Below are 27,730 nucleotides of genomic sequence, written 5' to 3' on the forward strand. Positions count from 1 at the left end.
CTTTAGGATGTAATGTTGTGTTTTTCTGTCTGCTGACTGCTCACTTTAATATAATAAAGCAAACTTCAGTTCTCTGGGTTTCTCTTAGCAAAATTTTAAATCAGTCCTCATTCCAAATTGGAACTTAATTCGGTATAATGTCCCTAAGCTTCACTAAACCACTAGGCTAGATCAGAAAGGGCTCAGTCTCCATATACCTAAAATCCACAGCTGTTTATGTCTTAACAGCAGAACCACAAAGTACTAATTACTAGAGTGCTTTTATTTGGATGTGCTTACTCATCTATTGAAACTCAGACTAAATACACAACTTAAATCACATGTTTCTCAAAAAGCCATCATGGAATCTATCCTTTGACCTCGAGAGTGATAAAGGTACATCTTATCAATATTCCTGGATAAACTTACACTGTCTTGTTGGTATAACAATGGATATAGGAAATAAAGCTGGTGGGTTGAGTGTTAGACAAGTGTTCATTCAGACTGCTTTCCAGGGTGCTTCCCTTAGGGCTGTTGCACGAAGCAGCTCACTAATGATCATGTTCATGGCATCACCTATAGCTGTGCTGTCCCATATAGTAGCCACTTGTTACACTTTAATTAAATTAAAAATTCAGTTCCTCAATTGTGCTGTTCATATTTCTGGTACTCAATAGCCACACGAGTCTACTGAATTGTATAGTTTAGGTATAGAATATTTCCATCATTGCAGAAAATTCTTCTGGACAGCACCAATCTAAAGTCAGGATTTAAGGGACCTTAGAAAGGGCAACTAACCATCCCAGGACTGAGGGATTCCTGGGATCTGGGACCTTCACTGTTAAAATGATGACATTCCCCAGAAAACCCTAACAGGTCATCTGGTCCAACCATACACCTAATGTGGATATTCCTTCCGTGAAATTCTTGACTTTGGACATTTCTGAGTCTGCTAGCCAAATGATGTTACGTATTAATGTATGTGGCTGAAGCAGGCAGTATTTGGAGAACTAAATTAAAGAAGATTAAACTAAAACAATAAATGGGTGGTCAGTTTCTGATTTTCACCAAGAGGTAGGAAGTTCACAGGAGCAAGTAGACTATTCAAGCAAACATACATTATGAAATGGCCCCACCCACTGAAAGGGAACACATTTCATAAGCAGCCTACAAGATAAGTAATGAGTCCAGCATCAAAGGCTCATGGCTCTTAGACATGTCTGGTAAATCAGGGTCCTGTGTCATATTAACAGGCAGGGTTCTGTTGAATTATTCTTCCCAAAAGAAATATATATATGTATTGCAGTCATTGAATTCAAGAATTCAAAGAAGCCTTGGGGAGTTTTCAGCACAACTGTAATTTCGCAGAAGAGGGACCTGAAGCCCAAAGCGCCTAAATGCCTTTTAAGATTCCACAGTAACGGGGAAGGTCCATATTGCTTTTCTAAGAAGCAAGGGCAAAAGCAGAGACTACTCTAAATTCCTGTAAAGAAAATTAATGGCATTTTAACTGAATATTACATTTTTATTACTTCTCCATGATTTTTGTTTAGTGTTATTAAAACTATTTTACTTTATATTAACTTATATTTGAAGTAGCTTCCTATTGAGAAAATTATTAACAAACAGTGGATAGGAAAATGCTTTAATGTTATCAGATGGTAGAGGGAAGGCAGAAGTATTCTTATTTTGCTTTGGTTTCTACAACCAGAAGAATGATCACTGAATGAAAAGAGTACAACATCATTGTAAAGGAGAACTGAAGACCAATTTAGGCAAGGAAATGGAAAGAGAACATCCAGGACTCCTTAAATATGATGAAAACCCAGGCTCCAGACAAAAACAGACCTGCAGGTTTAAAGCTGGTTCCAGCTGTGATGTTGGAGAAGTTATTTTACTTCTCCATTCCTCAGCATAGTCAATCTATAAAATAGGATTATAACAGAAACTATCCCAGAAGGCTAAATAATATGTATAAAGTGCTTAGAACAGTGTCATGCCTGCTTAATGCTCTATAAATGCTATTAATTCCTCCATTATTATCATTAAATTACAAAACTGATTTCAAGTGTCCAGTTACAGATGAATTATATAGCAGGGGAATGAGTAACTTGCAGAAATATTTGTTAAGTGATGAATACACAAATTACAACAAATCTGGCATCTGTAGTTTGTGACTGTTGCCTTAATAAATAACATAAAATACCTGCACTCAGACACTTGGTAAAGCAATGTTTCACAAATGTCAGTCATTTGATGAATATCTGTATTAGTTTCCTATTTCTGCTGCTATAAATTATCATAGGCTTAAAACAAGAGTCATTTCCTTTCTTACAGTTCTGGAGGTCAGAAGCCTAAAACAAGTCTTTTAAATAAGTTTACAATCAGGTTGTTGGCGAGGCTGGTTCCTTCCTGGAGCTACAGAGAATTTGTTCCTTTTATTTTTCAGCTTCTAGAGGCCGCCTGTGTTCCTTGGCCTGTGGCCCCTTCCTAACAACACTCCAACCTCTTGCTTCCTCGTCACATCTCCCATTCCTCTGTCTTTGACCCTCCTGTCTCCCTCTTAAGAACACTTGTAATTACATCATTGGGCCCTCCAGGATAATCCAAGGTAATTTCATCTCAAGATCCTTAGCTTAATCATATTTGCAAAATCCCTTTCACCATGTAAGTGAACATTCACAGACTTGGGGATTAGTGTTGGACATCTTTGGGGGCCATTATCTAGCCTGTTATAGTATCATCCTCACTATTTGATTTTTTCCATGTCTGCTGACCCATATACTATAATTTAATAGCTGTCTTAAATCTTTTTTTTCTTAATTTTATCTGTGAACTCATGGCTTCAATGAAGTAGTTATATATTTATTAAACCATATTAAAATGACATTATTAAAAATTTTGTTTATCCTCTTACATCTTCACTTGAGCTATGGATGATACATATAACACACTTTAGAAAACACTGATTATAAATTCTCCTATAAATTTACATCCCTCAAAGATCGGCTGAAGACCTTTCTACAATTTTAGGTAATTGGGAAGTCTAGCCAAATCTAATGAGCAGGCTTATTATCTTCTCTTCTGAGTTTTTTTGAGTTTTTTTCCCAGCATTATTTTAGAATACCTGAAGGAATGGGTTTTTGAATCATTATTATTAAAGCCAAAAAGAAATTCCTTGACCAAGTTACAGCTTACTGTTAAGTCCTCTACCTTTAGCATAGGCCAATACAAGAATCATCTCCTTGAACTGCATTTTATGATCCTTTTATAAATCCACAATTGGAGATATGACCAATTATGGTAGTGAGTGTTCTTTGTACAGGGAAGCAAGTAATAAAATTCCTGTTTGAGTTTAGTTCCAGGAAGAATGATGGTATTAAATTTATTGGCTTCCTTTTGTCATAAATAGAAAACAAGAGTAGCCTAATGTGTTTCTGTTTTTGCCCAAGCTGCTAAACACAGATTCAAGATGTAGATTAAATCAGCTCAACTCTGGGACCTTGGCAGATTCCTTTGCTCTCCATTTATGAAGTATATTGCTTTGAGGCCTGGTTGTTGTAGTTTGTATTGTGCCCAGCCTTGTTTGCAGTAATATAATATACAAGTCCTATTGTGACAGAAATTACAATTAGGTGGATTTGGATGTTTTATATAAAATGAATTCCTGAATCCTGAACTATATTTCATATTTTAAGAAAATAACTGTGGTGGGCATGAGAAGGTAACCACAGAGAACTTGATCAGGGCCCAGCTGCCATGCTCCCAAATCCATTCCCCTGTTTGTACTAAGGCCATGCTTAGTACAAAGCAGCACTGGGCTGCTCCCAGGTTAGGGCTGAGCATTGGCAGGGCTACTAAAATAGGTCCATTCCTGGGAGATCCAGAATGCCTTTGACAGCCAGGTTTGGCTGGAGAACTTCCTGAGAGTCTTGCTGAATCTTCCTTAGGCTGCATGGTAGTCTAGAATCCTTCCATATGACTTTCCTTCCCTTTTCTTGTGCTTGGTCCTTGCACAGCACCTTCTCGGACTCCCATCAATTTTTCTCTCACAGAAATCAAACCTGTATGTATTTAATCCCATTGTGGCATTTACAACTGGAAAGGCCTAGACTAACAAACATTATGACTTTCTGATCCTTCAAATAATCAGAATACCTTAAAATTTTTTATTTGAAGGCAGATATGTATCTACTTTATACAGTGGTTTTACCAAGTTGTTTGGTTGTATATCTGTATATCTAAAAAGATAGGGCATAATACAAATACATAATACAAAGTTCAAAGCTTTGTTCTGGCTTATTTAAACCTGGGGTTGTATCTGCCTCTTGGAGTATACTGATGAGGAATGAACAGCTCAAGATCCATGTAGAATAAACAGTTTAAGATCTACATCAGTGTAGCACAGTTAGCGCCTTAGGCCATCAAAAAACTGCTGATAGAATGATGAATGACGAAAAAGACTTCAGTAGCTATTACAGGGTTTTGTGATGAGATAAAGAGAAATAGAGTTATCATAGTGCTCAGGTATGAAGTAATTGGTATTGGATCTTGCTGACAATTCCTTTAAGATGGAACATGGGAGAACCAAAACCACACCTATACTGAAGGCAAAAAAAATCTGGCCAAGAAATGATATACTTAAATAGTTGGCCTGAAATTTCCTTTTGAAAAGATAGGGTGCTTATACACTATACCCAACTTGAAGACGATATAATATAAATAAGTTTTGGTCTTCTTAAATGCTTCAATAGCAGCCACTTTCTTGTTTTAGCCTATTTTGAGTTATAGGACTTTCATCTCTATGCCTCAAGCTGTGGTGGTGTTTCAAGTTGTGACAAAGGGGCAATCTCCCATGCTATAAACTTTAACTCCATGCTATAAACTTTAACTCCATGCAGCTCTTTCAAATTCCAGCATTTTCATGCAGGATTTACAGTCTTGATTTTTAACATATACATACACATAAGCAGACTGCCAAGTATATGTTCATAATATATGGTGATTCTTAGGACTAAAGTATTCATATATACTTCATATATATATGTATATATATATATATATATATATATATATATATATATATATATATATATGAATATTGCAGTATACAATGGCCATCTTGCAAGCATCTTAGATGGTACCCTGTATCATAGCATAATCCCTTTAAATTTGACTTTAGGTAGCATAAACAATCAGGGACAACTGATTCTTTTATTAACTATCATATTGTACTCTAGAGAGTCTCATTTTCAATAAAACACATGAATTAGATATTGTTGGTGGATATAAATTATGTTTGAAAATTTTATGTTAAAAATAGCTTATCTTATAAAATATAAACATAAGTTAATACCCAGTTTAATTTAATTTTCTTCAAAATATTTCAATTGAGTAACTGAAAGAAATATCATTTTAAAAGGAGTGGAGTATTGAAAATAGGAAAAGCCATGAAGATGTGGAATTATTTCTGTGACAGTTTTAACTTTCTTTCTTTCTTTCTTTCTTTCTTTCTTTCTTTCTTTCTTTCTTTCTTTCTTTTAAATTGATACCATGATAATAACTACCTCTAAAACATATGCATATTGAGAAGGAGAGGTAAGAAATTGGGGAATTAATTATAAAGCTTATAAGAATTTTGTATGGTTATCTTAAACTATTCAGTATATATATTTTTAGTAGTGGAAAATACATACTACTTGAAAGAGAAAAACATTTTGTGTTTCTCCTCTACTTTTACTCTACTACTCATAATAACTCACTTTTGACACCAGATGTGTGGGCTTTTCATACCAAACAATTCTCCAGCTTTCTGGATACCAACTAGGTATCCTATAACTTAATTGCTGCATTGTACCACATCTCACAGGTTAGGGGCCTAGTATCACAAGAATACCCTCTCCCATCAACTTCAGATGCCAATCACAAGTCCAGGCTGTCACCTGTGCTTCTGACTAATTGGCTCTAAATCAGAGATACTATGACCTTCTCCCCAAATTTGATAATCTGCTAGAGTGGCTCACAAAAGTCAGGAAAACAGTTTACTTATGAGATTAACATTTTATGATAAAAGGGATACAGCTCAAAAACAGTCAGGTGGAAGAGATGCAGGTGGAAGGTTTGATGGAAGTGGCATGGACTTTCCATGACCTCTCTGGACATGCCACTCTCCCAGCACCTCTATATGTTCACCAACCAGGAAGCTTTCCTAATCCCTTTGATTAGGATTTTTACAGAAACTTCATTATGTAGGCATGATTGATTAAATAATTAGCCACTGATGATTAACTCAACCTTCAGCCCTTTTACATCCTCTGAGGTCAGAAGGTGGGACTGAAAGTTCCAACCCTCTAATCAGTTAGTTCCCTTAGCAGCTAACCCCCATCCTGCGATTATCTAGGGGTTTTTCAAAAATCACCTCAGTAACATAAACTCAGATGTTGTTGAAATATGTTTGTTGTGAATATCAAGATATAGCAAAAGAAACTATGCAAAATTAAGCATAGAGACCACAAAAAGACTGAAAAATTATTTGTGGGACAATATAGTCTAATATATGTGTAATTAGAGTCTCAGAGGAGAGAAAATAGAGGGACAGAAAAAATGTTTGAAGAAAGAATGTCTAAACATTTTTCAATTTGATGACAATTATTAACCCAAGATCCAAGAATCTCAACACACCCAAAGCAGCATAAATGTAAAGAAAACCATGAAAGTCACATTATAGTCAAGTATCAGACAAATAAGGAGACAATCTTAAAAGTAGCTGGAGAAAAGTAGACACATTACATACTGAGAAGCAAAGACAAAAGAAAAAAACAAAAAACAAAAAACAAACAAACAGAAAAACAATTGGAAATATCTCTCAAGTAATATCAACCTAGAATTCTATACCCAGTGAAACTATCTTCCAAAAATCAAGACTAAGTGAAGACTTCACTGGACAAACAAAGCTGAGAGATAACAGAGACAACAGTCAATTACAATTGACTTCACCTTTTTCATATAATTTGAATTATTTGAAAAAAACTTGCATTACTTGGAACTAGCAAAGATAGCTCAGACTTCTTTGAAATTTAAAGGCTTATCCTCTTCCACTCTCCCTCACACACAGCATTACAGAGTGGGTCCATGTTAAATAATCCCAAGACATGAGGTAAACCTGTTCATTCCTAATACAAATTTGCAGATTTCCTCATCTCCATCTATCGTACTTTATCACAGTATGATGGAATTGTACTGTCATACAGCTTCTCAGTCTAAATATTACTAACTTTATAAGACATAAATCACAGAAAATCTAAATATTACTAACTTTATAAGACATAAATCACAGAAAAGAGAACTCCCCTTTTTAAAATAAAGGTAAACTGTATTAGTTTCCTCATATCTATATAAGGTTCCTTCTATCTCTGAGAGTACATAAGCCCAATAAAAATGCTTCCATAACCATTTACTGAATAAGAACTCTGCAATGCTATCCCTGTAAAACTAATAAATACATAATTATAAATTGTGTTAAGTGTTACACAGGACAAAACATATTGCTATAACATAAAATAATAGGGGATCTATTATAGGTTGGGGAAGGCTATACACTGAATTGCATTTGTCCTCCTGCTAAATTCATATACTGAATCCCTAACCCCTAATGATAGTATTTGGAGATGGGGTATTTGCAAAAGAATTAGGTTTAGATAAGGTCATGAGGGTGGGGCCTTCATGATAGGAATAGCTCCCTTTTTTTTCAAGTTTTTATTTAAATTCTAGTTAATTAATATACATGGAAAAATTGGTTTCAGGTGTAGACTTTAGTGATTCATCACTTACATATAATACCCAGTGCTCATCACAAGTGCCCCCTTTAATGCCCGTCATCCATTTAGCCCATCCCTTCACCCACCTCTTTCCATCAACCCTCAGTTTGTTCTCTATAGTTAAGAGTCTCTTACGGTTTGCTTCCTTCTCTCTCTCTCTCTCTCTTTTTCTCCCCCCTTCTCCTATGTTCATCTGTTTTGTTTCTTAAATTCCACATATGAGTGAAATCAGATATTTGCCTTTCTCTGACTGACTTATTTCACTTAGTGTAATGCACTCTAGCTCCATCCATGTACTTGCAAATGGCAACATTTCATTGTCTTTGATGGCTGAATAATAACCCATTACACACACACACACACACACACACACACACACACACACACACCAACTAGGTATCCTATAAGTTACTGCTGAACTGTACCACATCCCACAAGTTAAGGGTCTAGAACCACAAAAATTATATGTACAATCTCCCACATCTTCTTTATCCGTTCATCTGTTGATGCACATTTGGGCTCTTTCCACAATGTGGCTATTATTGATAATGCTACTATAAACATCAGGGTGCATTTGCTCCTTTGAATCAGTATTTTTGTATCCTTTGGGTAAATGATTCGTAGTTCAATTGCTGAGTCATAGGGAGGTAGTTGAAGTTTCTGAGGAACCTTCACGCTGCTTTCCAGAATGGCTGCACCAGTTTGCATTCCCACCGACAGTGTAAGAGGGTTCCCCTTTCTCTTCAGGCTTTTGTTTCCTGTGCTGTTAGTATTAGCCATTCTGACAGGTGTGAGGTGGTATCTCATTGTGGTTTTGATTTGTATTTCCCTGACGGCAAGTGACGTTGAGCTTTTCATGTGTCTGTTAGCCATCTGCATGCATTCTTTGGAAAAATGTTTGTTCATGTCTTCTGCCCATTTCTTAACTGGATTATTTATTTTTTGGGTGTTGAGTTTGATAAGTTCTTTATAGATTTTGGATACTAATCCTTTATAAGATACATCATTTGCAAATATCTTCTCCCACTTCATAGGCTCTTTTAGTTTTGTTGATTGTTTCTGGGAATAGTGCCCTTATAAGAAGAGACAGCAGAGAGTTTCTGTCTCTTTCTCTTTGCCATGTGAGGACATATCAAGAAGGTGGCCATCTCAGAGCCTGGAAGAGAACCTTCATTGAACCTAACCATGCTAGCACTCGGATCTCAGACTTCCAGCCTCTAGAACCGTGGGAAAACAAATTTCTATTGTTTAAGCCACCTATCCACCTGTCACATTTTGTTATGACCACCTATGCTAAGATTATAAGGCTGTCAAGTAATGCCTCCCTCATGTAGTAACATTTCAGCTGAGACTTAAAGGATGAGTAGGAACCAGACACATAAAGTGTATGAAAAGCATTTCAGGTCGGAGATAGCATGTGAGTAGAACTGCAGCTAAGAAGAGAAGAGTGACTTTGAGGAACTGTAAGAAGGGCAAAGCTATGAGGGTTGAGGAGGAGGATGTGGGGATGGAAAAGCCAGATTAGACAGGTGCTTAAAGGCAACATTACAAATTTTTGTCTTTATCCTATGTGCAAGGTTTAAAGCAAGGTAATAATAGGAACAAAATTTTTTTTTAAAAAGATTACTGATTACAGTCTAGAGCAGGGCTGTCCAGTAGAAATACACTGCCAACCACACAGGACATTTAAATTTTCTATTATTCACATTTTGAAAGTGAAAAGAAATATATCAAACTATTTTTACTGATAGATCTTATTTAACCCAACATATCCAAACCATCAGGTCATTATCATATCAACATACAAGTTCACTGACATCTTACATTTTTTACATTCAGTGTGTACTTTAAACTTCCAGCACATCTCAATTCAAACCTGCAGCATTTCCAGTGCTCAGTAGCCACATGTGGCTGGTGGCTACCACCTTAGACAGTGCAGATCTAGAGAATGAACTGGGGCGAAGGGGTACAGGCATGGGAGCAGAGAGCTCAATTGAGAGATTACTGCAGAAGTCCCAGTGAGGCAGGTGTTGCTTGGGTTAGGCTAGTAACAAGTCACTAATAGGCTAGTAACAGAAAGTAAAAGGATTTCAGATTAGTTTGGAAGGAGTTAAGAGCAATAGAAAGGAAGGAATGTGAGGAAAAGCATTAAAAGGTAAATACAACCAGAAATAAACCATAGGATAATTCTAAGACTGTTCCTAATTAGTGCTTTTGATCTTAAATTTCCTCTCTGTAGAAGGGCCTTAGCAGGATATATAATTTCACTATCACTTATGATATTATTATTTTCTTTTTTATACTTATTTTCATTTTTGATCAACTGCTTCTGACTTGGTTTGCTTCAAAATTCCTATTTCTTTTTTCAAAATTCATATTTCTTTTTTCATCTGCATAGTTAATTCAACTTGATTTAACAGATATAATTGAATGACAGATTTGTGCAAAGCTTTGTGCTAAACACTGGAAAGATTTAACAAAATAAGAAATGAAACCCATATTAAGAGGTTAAGTCTAATATATGAGAGCTAAAATGTTTACTCTTTCTCTCCATTGTTTTTGCTGGGTTTTGTTTGTTTAGGGGTGACAAAATTACACTAGGCAGCTTTACTTGTAGAATTTGATCCAAAAATCCAGAAAAAGCATAAATAAAAGGAGCTGAGTCTCTATTATGTTAGTACACAAAATAAACCAAAATTTCCATCAACTGTTACCATGAGATCATATAAATGTATTTGCAAATGATCTGATAAGGGAAACATGATTTAAAACATGGGAAACTTCTAACAAGCAAAGACTTAAAGGCACTGCACTGTATATCCCCTAGACTAGGTTAGCATGAGTGAACAAAAAAGTAGGTCCAAAATACATTCCCCAAACACCTTCTTCAGATGGAGACTTCAATAATTGTCTGTGGTAAAAAACAAACAAACAAACAAACAAACAAACAAACAAAACCACCAACTCCTGTTCTTCATCATATTGGATGGTCATTTTTGTCCATTTTTCCCCATGATGATGATTCCATTTTACATCCTTCAGTTATTATGAAAACACTTCAAATCCACAGAATAGCAGACACTTCCATTCTTGCATGTGTAGGTCGTGCAGGGAGATCCAGCCATGTTGACACTGAGCTGCTAAGCCTTAAAATGCCACCTCTGTCCAGACAAGTTTTTCTGATATCATAGGCAGTGTTATCAGCTAAGCAGGGGTCACTGACTCAGCAGGGACAGCAATGCCTTTCCAAGATGACTGTGTACTCGAAGCTCAATTTGGAGCGAGTGGCCTGTAATCTAACTCTCTTTCCAGACACCAGCACTGTTGACAGCTGTGAGTCCAATTGTCTCCATTTTGATACAGCTTGTGTCCATTATGATCTAAATATTGACTCGTGACATTGGTGTCACACTTTGGGCAACAGAAAAGGTCAACGTTTGGATTCCAGCAAACACAAGTTATCTACTGGCAGAGTATCTTTTGGTCCTCACAGGAATGGAGAGAACACCTGTTTTCTTTCACAATCCACACCTGCCATTTGCACTTCAGTCTTCCTTCATGTGGGCAGTCACCAGAGCAGGAAGGCCCATAAAGACAGAGGCAGTCAAATCCCCCTGCCAGGTTGATGGAGGCAGAATCATTCCAACAGGTATAAGTTCTTAAAGCACATTCATCAATGTCAATATAGGCCTCCTTGGACAGTGAATAGGCCCCATCATTATAAAAACCACTTCTGCACTCACAGTCGTACCAACCAGCGGGAATAGTTGTGGCACTCTACGATTTCCCCTGTGCATTCATCAATATCTTTTTCGCAGTGGCTTCCTTTGAATCCAGATGCATTTGTTAAGAGCCACAGATATTCCATATCCGCTGCCCTCTTGGCAGAATTCTCTGCAGATGGTCCCAATCCCCACATAGCCCAGTTTGCAGGTGCAGCAGTGTCCTGGCCAGTGTTGGTGCAGATGGCATTCTCATCCCAGTTGTGCTGCCCATGGCCATATTCATCATACTCTGTACAAGAGAAGTCATCCACAACGAATGTATCCCAGGACACAGTCACAGTGATATAAGCCAGTCAAGTTTACACACATAGTAGTGGCATGACAGTAATGCATCTTAGCTGCACACTCTTCAATGTTTCTACAGCAGTAAGAATCTCTCTGGGCAGAGATACAATCATTCTTGCACTCACAAGTAGCTTTTGTGTTCTAGTTTTTGCACTGTGAGTTTTCACCACATTTAGATCTTTCTGTACAAAAGTTATAACCTCTACTGCATGTGATTCTTTTCTGAGCAGTTCAAAGGAGGGCACGCTTCTGTAATTTTTTACTAAAACTCCACCTCAGCATTCCCAGCAGCTTTTAGCTAAAATCCACTGGCTTTCTGAAAGGACTTTTCCTGCACAGACACATTTTGCTCAGCAGACTTTACAGCACTGGCCAGCGATGTGCATGAGGAGGGATCCTGGGGAGCAACCGGGAAGGGGACAGGAAATTCTTCAACATTCCACAGCACCACGTTTGCATGTGCATTTCCTGTAGTGATCACCATCAACCCAGAAGACTTGGTCTCTGTAGAGTGGTCCACTCACTTGGCAAGTCTTCTTGCAGTGATAGTTTTCCAAATGACTAAGTCTTGTCGCTGCATAATTTAGTTTTTTAGGCTTGGCCAAAAGCCTCTGTAAATCCACTATTCCTTGCATCAGGCTTAAAAAAATCACTGCAAGTTGGCAAGGGTGATTCAGGTTCAGACACTGTGTTATGTATCCATTTGGCATAAAGATAATAATCCCATCCCAGATGATGATTCCCTTGAATAAATCATGCTTTTGGTTTCACTGACAAATGCGAACTTGTGCCACTGTCCACCTGCCATCCAGTACAGAAGGTTTTCAATCCTGTGCTTCCTGTTATGTTTATAGTGGTATCAAATCTCATCCCTCAAACCATTGCTCTTCAGTTCAAAATAGCTGTGTTCCAGTTCTCAAATGGACAGTGTCACTCCTAAAGTTAATGATTTCTGCTGTACAGTGGTCAAGAAGAATAACTCTTATTCCAGAACAGCTGAGTCAATTTCTTACTCACATGAGGGGCTGCATGGATCTCTCTTTGTATACCTTGGTATACCTTTGTATACCTTTGTATACTCCAGGTTTCCTCAGTTCATGTCCCCTTCCTACATCTTCAAAGTCAGCAGTGTGGCATCTTAGAATCTCTGCTTCTATCCTCATGCTATACCTCTCTTTATCTTGTCTTTCCTGTTTCACAATAGTTTCCAGTTTTCAGTTTCATCCAGAACATTCTCAGACAATGTGTACACCCCTATTTTTGGCAGAATATCTGATCATTCCATCAGGGTCAGTCAGAAGGACAAAATCACTGTAGGTATTTTGAACAAAATAGGGTTTAACATTGGGAATGAAAGATTTACCAAACCATTCAAAGGGCTAGGAGAGTGAATGTCAGGGAAGCCCCTGCAAGCTTTCAGGAAATCTAGAAGTGCAAGAACATAAGGAAAGCTGCTTCCATTGACCTTAGCTGCTTCACAAAAGTGAATGTTTCTCAGGAGGATGTTTGGAAGCCACTGGAAAAAACTTCACATTAACCATCTCCAAGCCCTCACCTGCCTGCCTATGGTTGCCACTGAAGAATAGTGGATTTTTTTTTTCCTTTTTATATTTTGAGAAAAACCTCCCATAAGGGAATATAACCTGAAACCTGGGAAAATATAGTTCCCATGATCCTTCCCTGCAATGGAAGGGAGAATATACAAAGAGGGTGGGCATGAAGCTAAGTTGAAATATACAACCATGCATGTGTAGATTGGACATATTGTTAGTTCTGAGATAAAATATTGTATGGCTATAAGTCTCAAATATGCAATTTTATCTTTGTACTCCCAAATAAATTTTTAATTAGATTTCTAACATTTATATCCTGAATAATGTTTCTTTCACCAGGGTCAGAAAGTACCTTAGGGAGTTCAAAGGCAACTAAGCCCTGGAAAAATATTGAGAGACTGAATATACAAATGGAAAACAGACCGTATATAAAAATAGAACTTTGATCCACAACCTGCAGCAACCTGCCCAGGAAACCAATCCCTTTATGTACGATAAACAACCCAGGAAGCCAGCCAACTTTAAATCAGACTACAGGAAGCCAGATTGCTATCTCTAGTGACAATCCAGGAAGGTAAACAATAACTTCTGTAACAATCAGCTCCAAGTGGCCAGGACTTGATTAATAACTGACAGCTTCCCTACTTTTTGTCCCCACTTTCAATTTAGGACCAAGCAGAGAAAGTCAAGTACACACCCTAACCAATCACATAAGATGCTCCACTTCTAGTTAGCCTGCTTACAGCTTCTCCATGACAACAATCTCCAATCAGGACACACCTGAAGCCTTTCCTTTTTTCCACTCTGAAGCTTTCCCAATTTTGCATTTTTCATTTGGTTGATTTTATTTCTATAGCACTGATCAATTTCGGATTTGATCTAAAAAGAAACTGTATTTTGCAAGGGAAATAATGCATGGATTTCTAGGCACCAATTTTTCCATATGTAGCAGGCACTATGGCACAATGGTTAAGTGCCTGAGTTCTGGAATCAGAAAACCAGACTTCATCTTGTATCATTTTCACTGTCTAGCTGTATTATTTAGGGTTGTTAAAAGGATTAAACTAGGTGATTGTCGTGAACTGCAATATCTAATTTCGTACTATCATTATCTTCTCTTTCCAATCTCATGACCTCCATCCTGTTCCACACATAAATTACCTCTTCATTCATCATCCTTTCTCCATCTGATCCTTCCTTCAGCTCATCTAACAAGAAGCAACCAAATAAATCTTCCTCAACTACTATCATTCCCTACTCAAAAAACCCCAAGGACTTTAAAGATATCCATAATCCACCTTTCCACATCTTCTCACTCTCTCTTACAAGAATGACCTTCCATGCTAGCCAAATACACATATTCACTGGTCTAGAAGTATCCCACAAAATCCCATACAAATGACAATTTTCCCTCCATTGCTCATATTTGAAATAAACCACACCTCCTTTCTCAATATCTGAATCTTACATTTCATTTACAGTCCAGCTCAAATCCTCTCTCTCCCATGAGGCCTTTTCAGACAACTGCATTCCATAGTGATTTCCTCTTCTCTAAAGCCCTAAAGCTTTTATTAGATTCACTGAATCATATTCTGGTTTGAATGGATACAACTTTTCATGTATGTGTATCAAAACCTCAGTGAGAAAATAGTATTTCTGAAGGCAGGGACAGTAGGTTATTCTTTTTTTGTATATGTAAGTATAGGAACAATAATCATTATTCAGAACTATGGTTCTGTTACTGTGCTGAACATTTCATTTTATCTGATTTAATCCTCTCCAGAACTCTTGAGGGAGAGACTATAATTAGTCACTTATCAGGCAAGAAAATTTAAGCATAGAGAGGTTGAGTTATTTGCCCAAGTTCACAGAATTAGTAAGATGGATTTGAACCATGTAGGTATCTCTGACTCCACAGCTTATGCTATTAATAACATTTTGTGGATTAATTAAACATACTGATTTATGAAATCTTTCCAGACATGCATATACATTTCCTCTCTTTATTTCCAATGTCCCCTTCAGAAACCCAAATATGGGATTCATTTTAGAGATCATATATTTCCACAATGCAATCAATTTCCTAAGGCATTTTTTCTTTAATCTGTGATCAGGAAGGCATCAAAAAGTACATTTACTGTGGCACCTGGGTGGCTCAGTCAGTTAAGTGGCTGACTTTGGCTCAAGTCATGATCTTGCATTTCACAGGTTCGAGTCCCATGTCGGCCTCTGAGCCTGCTTCGGATTCCATGTCTCCCTCTCTCTCTGTCCCCACCACTACTCACGTTTTCTCTCTCTCTCTCTCTCTCTCTCTCTCTCTCAAAAGTAATTAAACATTAAAAAATTTTTAAAAATACATTTCCTTAGACATGTAAGTTGATCAGAATTGAGACATTGCAGAAGAAATCATATGAGACCATGAAACATCTATTTGCCATTCATTCCTATTTTGAGCAGAATTTGGGTGCCACTATTCACTGCTGGGTTTTAGAATACAGGTCTTAGGTCCCAGCTAAAAAGAAGAATAGTTGTTATTTATAGCATTTCAGTAATATATGATGATCAGAACTAATGTAAAATTTCAAATATTGAATATTCCATAAAGTTTTATTGTGAGAAAGGATATTTTTGGCTTTTGATTCATTTGTTTTTTACTTGTTCTCCCAATAATTTTGGTATATATTAATTTTTTTTTATTTTTATTTTTTAATTTTTTTTTTCAACGTTTATTTATTTTTGGGACAGAGAGAGACAGAGCATGAACGGGGGAGGGGCAGAGAAAGAGGGAGACACAGAATCGGAAACAGGCTCCAGGCTCTGAGCCATCAGCCCAGAGCCTGACGCGGGGCTCGAACTCACGGACCGTGAGATAGTGACCTGGCTGAAGTCGGACGCTTAACCGACTGCGCCACCCAGGCGCCCCTATATATTAATTTTTAAAATGGTGTGGGGTGGGGCATCTGGCAGGCTCAGTTGGAAGAGCATGTGATTCTTGATCTCAGAGTCATGAGTTTGAGCCCCATGTGGGGTGTAGAGATTATTTACATAAATAAAATGTAAAAATAGTAAAATAAAATAAAATTATGTGGAGAGGTAGAAGCATGGTGAGGTTGGAAAAAAAGTATCTTACAGTTTTAAATTCTCTAATCACAGAACTATATGAACTCCCTTGAGTCTTACTGAATTAAAACAAACAAACAAACAAACAAACAAACAACACTACCTAATTTTAAACCTGACCTCAATTCAAGAATGTTAAACTGATTTGGCTCTTTCTGCAACCCATGGAAAGGAAAGGAAATCCTGACAAAGAAATTCTAATTCAAAGAGGGTAATGTTAAACAAAGATCTTTCTCCAAAGTATAAAGAGGCCATATCTTTATTTTATTCTTGTTTGTTCAATAAAAATACAAATGTATGGAAAGGAAATGAAAATTTCAATCAACATTCAGTGGTAATTAAAAGCAATTGTAGTCCTCAGGCTGTTTCTTTCCAATATGATCCAGTGATCAGAAGGAATTGGAAATGATTACATTTTAACTAGAAACACATTTCTGTCCAGAACTGAGCTTCGAAGCATGAAAAAGGCACAGTGGTGGCCCCTGTTTGTGTTTCCATCTGGGGCTCTAATTTGAACTTCAGTGATTATTCTGCCAGACTTCTGGCTGTGCAAAGATCCAGAAAGTCAAAGCCAGCATATTCTTGTATGCTGTTTCATGCAAAAAAATAAAATTGCACCAATTACCATGTTTGCATTTTGTAGAATGGCTCTATTTAAATCGATTATAGGTTAAACAAGAGTGTTTGTAAAATTCACAGCTCAGAGTTAATCTGGCTTTATTCCAGGACATCTGAATCTGAAAAGTGATTGTGAGCACTCTTGGAAAAAAAAAATATTTCTATTACAATGGTCTGTAACAGAAAACAGTTTGGAACAATTAAATTTGGCTTGATTTTCAAATTAAGAAATTCATCCCATGGTTGGCCTTTTATCTGAAAGATTTCTTCAAATTCCATTAAAAGCGCTCATCATTTTCTGATGTTGTTAGTGCTTCTAAAATGACATCATCATCAGTGATAAGGATAAAAGTAGTAAAAAATGTAACGCCTCATGCCAGGAATTACTTGGTCATAGAAAGCACCTGAAGGCTGTTGTAGTTGCTCTGTCTTCACAGCTCCTGACACTGGGAATTCTGTTTTCTGTGGCCAGGAAAGAACAGTGTGAAGTCACAGAAGTCTTGAGAGGGAAAAAGATAGCTCTGTGGCCCCTAAAGAACTTGGCAACTTACTATGTTTGACATGAAATATACAGCTCTTTCATTTTCTTATTCTAAGCACACATGAGTCTTTTTGATCAATGAATCTCTGCTCCTGATTCTTATCCTTAGGATCTAATTGTTACTTAGAATTTTTATGTAAAGTTTTTAAAGGATATTATATAATTCTTGGGGTTTTCAAAATTTCTTCACAAGGTATGAAAACTTAATTCCTATAAAATAACAGAGTAAGATCCTCCTACCTCTGTCTGTAATCATTCAGTGATATTTTATTACCAAAACATCTTCCTCAGGAAAATAAAGGGGACAAATGCTCTAATAGGAAAAGCAGATTATGATTCACAGGAACTAGTCAGATGCTCTCAGATGGCGTATTCTTTTCACTGATTTTACTGCATTTCACAAACACCTACATAATGTTTCCTATGTTCCAGATGCCGTTCTCAACACTTTACAAATATTAATTCATTTAACCCATATATCAACACTATAAAGCAGGTAGTATTATTAATCCCATTTTATAGACAGGACAGAGAGGTTAAATAACCTGCCTAAGATCACACAGTTGGGGAGTCAAAACGCTGAAGTTCTGCGGTCTGTCTCACGTTTGTAAGAAACCCTGATGGAGCGAACAAGCACACGGACCACGCAGACCATCAATAAAAGCTGTTCAATGGCATGGGCTTTGAGAGCAAATGGTAAAACCATTTTATATTTGGTTGTACCTCAGAGGTGGCTTTTCATGTTTGTCATGTAAAGAGTAGAATTTTCAAATGCTGCCATAAAATCTCTAGCTGCATATGTTGAAAAAAATATACATAAGTCAGATGATTCGTCTGTCTTTTCTTATTAGCATGTGATAGCAGGGCTAGATCCTTATAATGCTAAGATTAAAAATAGAAAGAAAATTATATATGTATGTGTGTGTGTATATATATATATATATATATATATATATATATATATGGTACCATTTATGTAAATAAAACCATAATATGTGTTTTACAAGTACATATACAAAACCAAAGAAGAATATGTAGCAAACACATTAGAAGAGTTTAAATAAAACAGGAGCAGAGCTTTACAGGGACCATTAATCATAGACTAAGGTTTGTGATTAACTCAACTCCCTGCCCCTGAGGTCTGAAGTGGGGAGAAAGCATTTATCTATTTATCCATGCATGCATAGAATCTTATCTATGTATGCATTCATACCAACAAGGGAAAGTGAGACTGTTTTCAGTGTTGCTGATACTCATTAGGTTATTTTATTATATAATAATTTTTAACCCTGGATAGCAGTAGTTCTCCCACATTTTAAGCTTGGAATAATTTGCATTATATAAATTATTAAGGACTCTAAAGAGTTTATAGCCTAAAGAGATATGTCTATATCAATTTATGTCTATTGATACTTTTCATAATAGAAATCAAGGCTGAGAACATTTAAATATTTATTAACTTAAAAATAACAGGGACAACCTCTTTACATATTAATATAAATAACCTATTTTTAATGAAAAATAACAGTTATTTTTCAAAATAAAAAATCTAGCAAGATTTTTACACATTTTTGCAAATATCTCTGATATTTGGATTAACTACAGATAGTTAGATCCACATGTCTGCTTCTGTCTTCTGTGTTTGCTGGGTGTTGCCTTGGTTGATGTATATAAAGAAAATCTGGCCTCACACAGATGTGTAGATGGAAAAAGAAGAACATTTTAATGGCATTTCTGATAACTGTGGATATGTTTTGATACGATAGTGGAACTTGAAAAGTTATTAATGGTTATTGCAATGTGGAATCAGAAACCACATCAATGAACATTTCATACTGTGTTACATTAAAATTAACCAGTGTATATTATACTTTGACTGGATCTTTTATACATGCATGCTTTGAAACAACATGCATCCATCACCTGAAAATTACTGGTTCAATGAGTTATGGAGATCTTCGGAATGTTGACACATTTCATTAAACAATATCAAAATATCACAGTTGTTAACATTCATGTAATAAATGTGAATCTCATCCTAAAAGTCCCTTTTAAATTTGTGGAAACTTCAAGCTTACAGTGGTAGATACAAATTTTCCAAAAATTCAAATTTTCGTTTGAAAGCTTAAATGTTATCATTGGCACCTAATAAGTTATTTTCCTTAAAGTGACATACCCACTTCATTCGTTGTTGATAAAATGATAGTGTGTAGACATTCTTTTATGTAAAAATGTTATTCAGCTTGCAATCAAACAATGATTTTTCCTTTAGACAACTATTGCGCTTTGGTATGCAGAAGAAGTATTTAATGAGTATGGAATATTTATAAGATGTACTCAAGGGCTGAAATTTCATAAATTTTCACTTGTCTGTCAAGGACATTCTTAAGTAAGACATCTTTTTTAACTGTGAGTACATGGTAATGAAGAACACAATGTCTGGTACTATCTACTTGGTTCCTGCAAAGACACCAGCAGATTTCCCTACCACCAGGACATAATAGAAAATAACATCTTAGCGTCATTTTGAAAATGGTTTGATGTCACAGGATCCCCAGGGATCCAGAGACTGCACTGCTACTCTACAACATGAGATCCATTTGAACTCAACGCCTAAAGAAAGACTTTACATGCTAAACATATCCTAAAATACCTAATGAAATCCGAATCAGGTACTTCCTGAGTCTCAAATAAGAATGCCTTCAGAGTTTTCAGAACCATCTGTTCCTTAATTAATCTTATTTACCTTAGTGATATTTGCGGCATTGATTTTTAAAAAGATAAACATTTAAGTGAATTTTCAAACTTTCTTAACTTCCTATTCCCAAGGATTTCACAGCTTCCCCAATGAGATTTCCAGTTAAATCAGTGAACAATTCTTTTGCTTTATGGCTTATTAGAAGGTAGTTCTGAGGCTGTTTCAGACCTGAGCTGGGTCACTGATCAATACTTAATCAACCCACACACTACAATTCACTAAATCAGTTTTTTGGAGTTGTCCGTCCAATTCTGGTTCCCAGTACATCCCTACTGCATTAAACTCTGCAGAAACATTGCCACAAGTGTTCTAGTTCTTGCCCTTGAAGCACATCTTGAAATTGGTACTCAGGATATTTTCTGTGTTTCTGTACCCTTCTCCTCACCACCCACCCGTTTCTTTCAGTGTTTATGGGATGTTCTCTTTTAATATCAGCCAGGATGGGGCGCCTGGGTGGCGCAGTCGGTTAAGCGTCCGACTTCAGCCAGGTCACGATCTCGCGGTCCGTGAGTTCGAGCCCCGCGTCAGGCTCTGGGCTAATGGCTCAGAGCCTGGAGCCTGCTTCCGATTCTGTGTCTCCCTCTCTCTCTGACCCTCCCCCGTTCATGCTCTGTCTCTCTCTGTCTCAAAAATAAATAAAAACGTTAAAAAAAAATTAAAAAAAAAATATCAGCCAGGTAAGGAAAGTAACATATATAATTCATCAAGAACATAAATAAATCCCAGTTAATATTAGTCAGTAAAACACTTCTTGGTAGCCTCATGAAGACAGTGGACTGATAAAGGGAGAAGAGCAGCAACATTATAAAGAAGATGAAGTTATAATTCTTAGCCTCCATAAACTGAAAATATGTTTGAGAGGAAAAGCTCAGCCTTCACCTGAAATGGCAATAACGATTGGAGGTGATATTCAATGAGAAGTCAAATGAGCAATACTAAGCCAGTGCTGTTCCTGCAACTCCAAACCAACTCCTGGTTGCATTACCTTTGCACTTGATGTTCCTTCAGCCTGCAAACTTCTTCCCTCAGTTCTCCACACTTTATGCACCTCTCAACTCAAATGTCACCTTAGCAGGGGGACTTCGCCCTAGCTAAAATAAGATCCCCTATTACTTTATCCCATTTTAGTTTTCTTCACGGGATCTACCATATCTGATATATTATATATTTATTTCTTTGTTTGATAGTGTCTGCTTCATTTCATTTCAATGTAGGTTCCCCAGGGCCTAGACAGCTCCTGGTACATAATAGGACACAAGAAGTATTTGCTTATTGAATGAATAAATGAGTGAATGCTATAGCAGCTCAGAATAGGAAGAGGAGACCAGTGGGATTGACCATGTGGTAAGGAAGCAATTTCATAGCCTGAGGTTTGAGCTGGGCCTAAAAGGTTGTTTCCCATATGTAGGGCCAATGAGTAGTCTACTTGTCTTATAGGACTCAAGTGAGATGCCATCTTCTCAGGCAAGCCTTGTTGGGGCTCCAGGACTGGATGAGCTGCCACTGCTTTGGGGGTCTCATAATTCTCCATGTTCTCCCCTATGTTAGAGTTCACTCTAGTGTATCTTGCTTCCTATTTACTTGACTGGCTGCCCCAATAAAGTACTAGCTCTGGGATGATAGAGGCAGTGTCTTATTCATAGTTGTATACTCAGCCATAACACAAATCTACCCCATAAATACTATTTGACTGCATAATCTTGTGAACTAAGCATAAAGCTCATGTAATGGAGTAGGAAAAACATAGTATGGACCAAATCATGGTTTGTGGAGCTGAGACATGGAGTCTGGTTTCCAATTGGGAGATGCTGTGACAATCCATTGTCTTAACAAGGCCAACATGACCATGTGTCCACGATGAGGCAAGTGAAAAAATAATTAGTCTGAGAGACAAATTATAACCATATTTCAATGCTCAAGGCACAAAATAATAAAGGCCTGGACCTGCCTGGTGGCAATGGTAATGTTCATGAAGGAACAAATGTAGCCAAAGGTTTTGGTCACCAATTCGATGTTAAGAGCAGCCATAGATGACTGCACATCTTAAACCTACATAACTATGGAAGGGTAATGCAGTCACTCTAGCTCACATTTCAAATCTTAACCCTTTTAAGAAAAGAATTTTTGGCAAACCATTCACTGTAATGGCACAATTTCTTTATTTCAGTATACTTAATGGTAGACTCTGTCAGAGTTCATTTATACAGCCTATACTCTGATATTAAGCTTTTAAACAAAACTTTAAAAATGTAAGATTAAATTTTTTTCCTGATTGCTGACAGTTATCTATGAAAAGAAGTTAATCTGTAGGAGATAAAAGTAAAGATAATAAAATATTAAATTTCATCCAATTCTTCTTTGGAAGTATCACAGACTTCAGGGCTTCAAGAAACCTCAAAGCAGATAAAGCAAACAGGATTTCTCTCTCATGGGAATTATCTAAGGCTGCATATGGGCTCAGTGGTTCATGGGCTAGGCTGAAGTGGGGAGTAGTGGAGAGGAGATGGGACCACACATACCAGTTCTTTTCTCTTCCTGCCTTAGAGGTCAGCTCTGGTGCCTTCTCTTTTGCAAATAAAACAGTTGCAGTAAGCTAGTGGAAAATGATGAGCCACCCAAGGTCACAGGGCTGATCAGAGACATAATTAGATCTGGAACTCAGAACTCCTGACTTTCAGGTAAGAAGGCAGAGTAAACATACATTTTTAAAACAGTACTTTTTAATAGGAATAGGTAAGCTTCAAAAACCAAGGAACAACTTTGGTTCTCTCTATCTCCTCCTCGGCAAAGAGGAACACAAGCAAAGAATAACCAGAAGTATTTTTGAAGTGATAACAGGATATAGAAAATCTGAAATGCTAGAAAAATCCATGGGAAGAAGAGGTGTAAAGATAAGGTCCCAATTGGTTTGACACAAATTTTCTTCTTTGTATACTGAATCTGGATCCCTATCATTGTCACTTATATTTTTCTAACCAAAAGCATATGTGGTTTGTGATTATATCAGACCTATCCTTTCTGTGCTTGGTGCAGTTGCATTTTTCACCTTCAGGCATGATAGATTCGGGAGTTCATACGACATCATCTTAATTTAGTCTTGCTTTTCCTTCTTGTCTCTGCTTTTTTTCTTTGATTCAGTTTTTAGATCTCTCTACACGGTGGCAAATTAGCCACTATCCTATCCTCTCAACAAACACAGCCAAAGGTCTCTTTTTCAAAATTGAAACAAATGCCTCCAAAATTGAATTCCATTGGCCTTTATTATGTCATGTGGCCTTCTATGAACGAGTCATTGTGATTAAGGGAGTGATAATTGACCAAACATGGGTCATGTGCCCACAGATGGAATGAGTACATGGGCCAGTTGCATCAAATTTCATGGACCTTAGTAAGAAAGAATAATTTTCCTAGAAAAAACTCAGTGTGCTCTTATGAAAAAGAGAGAAAATAGACGTTGGGTACAGTGATGGCCGCTGTCTGCTATACCAACTCAACCTAATTCAAGTCAAAGTGTATTCCCCCAAGCAAACATGTGTTTGGAATTGGGCCTGGAATGTTTTCACGAAAATGAAGCAGTTAGACAGAACTTGTTCCATCTCTCTTGTATCTTTTCCTCTCTCTGCACATCCTTTCTGTGCTTTCCGAAATATTTCTTCAGCTTAAGCATAGTTTTTGCTTTCTTCTAACCAGCTTGTCAGGGCTTCAATTTGGTAATAGCTATCTCTCACCGTGCTCTTTCAGTTTCTGCACTGTCTGCTAATTGCCTCATTCTCATTAGTTTCCTAATTCTAAATTCCTAAGAAAGGAAACTGATTGCTTAAAACCACTGCCTGTCATGTCAAAGGTGATATGCCACAGGCTAGACATTACAATCTATGGATTGCCTACCCATCCAGTGCTGGTTCTTTTACTAATCAGCTTAATGAGGGTGGGAAAAAAATGTTCTTAACCCCCCTGGCCAGATCATAGGCAGTCAAATTTCCTTTAGCAAAGTGAGCTGGAAGAACAGCTTTTGTTACCAAACATAGTATCCACTTACTAACTTTACATTCCTACTTTTCAAATCAACTACTTTACACCTGGTACCCTCTCATCACCCACTCACTGCTTCCCTGAGAAAACATACCCAATCAAAAAGGGACCACTTTATTTTCCCATCCGCAAATCCACCAACACACATTCCTAAGGCTCTACCCACCACTGGTGCTCTGAATCCCATCCCACTCCCCTTTCCAAGGATTTCTCTCTAACCATTATCAGTTTCCTAAAATATATTATATATTTCTCTATGTCTTTATTATCTGTGTCTTCCAACTTGAGTCTTTCCACTAGAAAATAAGCTCCTTGAGACAAGGATGCTGTGTGTTTAACACTATTCTCAGCACCTAGATTAGTGATTCACAATTAATTTTTGTGGTTTGACTAATTTGAGTGTGGCAGCTGCTCAATAAATAGAGCTACTCTTTCTCTTACTCCCTTCTTTAAGTTTGTTCTGCATTTATTTGGAAATAATTTCTGTTCAGAGAAAATTTACTATAAACAAAATACAGATAAAAATTTATCTGGTAGAAAAACATCTTTATTTTGCTAATCTTGAAGATAGCGAACACATTGATGTGTATATGTTTTCCAAAAAGATGTGTTTTCCTGATGTATTTTTCACAATCTGCATAGCTTAATCAGTAAATCCAGAATACTTTCAAATTGTTGAGCTTCCTGTTATGTATATTTCAGGAATAAAATAAAATAAAATAAAATAAAATAAAATAAAATAAAATATTCTCAGGGAGCTTTCAATCTAGTAAGATAACCAAAGTCATATGTGGAAGGGATGATTATCACACTTTGCTTTATAAAGGACTTATCAAAGTACTAGTCAAATAAATTGTAATTGGTAAAGAAACATATTTATTGCAGCATTTCTGTAATAGCAAAAGACTAGGAAGAACCCAAATGCCCATCAATCATGGACTATTTGAATAAGCTAAAGTCACACCTACAATATGAGTACTGTGCAGCTGTGATCACAAAGATACATCGATAATTGAGAAACACAATATGTGTAGTCTATGCCATTTTAAAACTAAGAAATATAGGGGCAATATGCATACACACACATGCACACATTTTTCTAAAAAATGTCAAGATAAACCAGAAGTTAATAATAATGGTTACCGTTAGGTGAGATGGGAATTAGGTGAAGGGATAGAGATAAAAGTTAGATTTTCAACAATATTTTGTAGATTTTTTTGGAAACATATAAATGTTTCTGCATAATTAAAATATCAAAACTTAAGTACCACTCCCTAGAAAGCTGAAAGAAAATAATAATCAAGTGGTTTTTTTGGTATTTTTTGTTTTTGTTTTTTGTTTTTTGTTTTAGTTTTCTGGCTTCATCACCCAGAGAAGACTTATCTCAAAGTGACTTTAAAGCAGTAATTTTTTTGTATATCCCTAGTAAGATATATTCTAAGGATGAAATAAATGCAAGAAAAAAATTCTCAGTAATAAAAAATTCTACTCAATAATCATAATGTTAGTATTAACATATCATCCTTCTGAAACTATAAGATAAAACAAATAATTATATTATTCCATTTAGAAACTAAGGTTTTCAATAAAAGGGGAAAAGATACAAATATAAATCAAATAAAAATTTGATTTGGTTATAAAAAAAAATTTGGTTATAAAATTCCTATAACCAAAATTTGAAATGGAAATAGTGTAGACTTCTCAACTATTTTCCTACCTTTGACTACTGAAAAGATCTAGAAACAATAGTCAACTCAGCAACTAGACGGGATTCTAAATACCGTCTCCATTAAAAGGAACCTTGGAGAAATGGCTGATTCCAGATTTCCAGGGCAGGAAATATACAAGATGAACATGGAACATCTCATTGCTGAAGTATATCCTGAAAAGAACTCAGGAACTAACTTAAAAATGTTCTCACCACCCAAAGATAGGACAATTTGAGCATAGAAAGGAAAAAAAAAAAAATAATAGCAGTAGATCTAAAATATTGAATATGTTTTTAAAAACCATAAAATAATACTTTTACAATATTTTTATACTAATGCTTTTAAGAAGTCCCTTGGTGAACTTTTGCCAGATGTTAAGGAATTAGCTCATTATTCTGATTGATAAAGGAATGAATCAGGCATTTATATGCCTTTCCTATACTTCAAGATAAGCAAATAATTGATATAGAAAAGCTATCCTTGGGGCACCTGGGTGGCTCAGTTGGTTAAGCATCCGACTTCGGCTTAGGTCATGATCTCACAGTCTGTAAGTTCGAGCCCCACATCGGGCTCTGTGCTGACAGCTCAGAGTCTGGAGCCTGCTTCAGATTCTGTGTCTCCCTCTCTCTCTGCCCCTCCCCTGCTCATGCTGTCTCTCTCTCTCTGTCAAAAATAACTAAACATTAAAAAAAAAAAAGAAAAGCTATCCTTTATAGAAAAAATTCTAGCTAAGAAATGAAGAAGAAATTATAAAATTGGATTATTTCAATTTTGCAACCCCTAATGAAATAATTGATTTAGGCGATGATCATAAATAGTCACCAAAATTGTTAACTGAAAAGCTGATGAGATGAAAAGATTTGGCTGACATTACTTTAAAAAAATGAATCACAAAAAGAGAGACAAATAAGCATACATCTCTCCTGATATGCTAAAACAAGAAGTAGATAATCCTGTATGAGGTATACCTGCAAAAAGAAAAACAAAATGAAACCTGAATCTGATCAATTTATAGAAATACAAGAGACCAAGGAACACAATAAATGACACCACAGGAGCACAAATTAGCAAAATCCACAATATAACATATTCTATATGTTTTCTCAACAAATGCAAGAAAAATAAACAAAAGAAAAATGAACCTATATATTAAAAGAACACTAAAGATATAACAACAAAATGCAATTATGTGAACTTGCTGGGACTCTCATTAAAACATACAACTGTTAAAAAGCAGAGAGAAAAAGAGAGATAGAATTAGCATATCATATTCTCAATACCATTATTACTGTTTTGAGAAGTGATATTATGTTTGGGATTATGTTTTTTTTTTTAATTTTTTAAATGTTTATTTATTTTTGAGACAGAGAGAGAGAGAGACAGAGTGTGAGTGGAGGAGGGGCATAGAGAGACAGGGAGACACAGAATCTGAAGCAGGCTCCAGGCTCTCAGCTGTCAGCACAGAGCCCTACATGGGGCTTGAACCCTCAAGCTGCGAGATCATGACCTGAGCTGAAGTTGAACGCTTAACTG

General features: G+C 36.5%; 1 protein-coding gene and 1 pseudogene across 12 annotated transcripts in view; both read right to left on the bottom strand.

Annotated features, from left to right (window-relative positions):
• The window catches only part of LMNTD1 (lamin tail domain containing 1), a 523,246-nt gene that overhangs the window by 249,961 nt on the left and 245,555 nt on the right, over positions 1-27,730 (bottom strand). The gene's annotated exons all lie outside the window — the stretch shown is intronic.
• LOC123590999 overlaps positions 10,607-27,730 on the bottom strand; it is a 48,206-nt pseudogene continuing 31,082 nt past the window's right edge.

Source organism: Leopardus geoffroyi, chromosome B4, assembly GCF_018350155.1.
Source record: "Leopardus geoffroyi isolate Oge1 chromosome B4, O.geoffroyi_Oge1_pat1.0, whole genome shotgun sequence".
Classification (NCBI taxonomy): Eukaryota; Metazoa; Chordata; class Mammalia; order Carnivora; family Felidae; genus Leopardus; species Leopardus geoffroyi.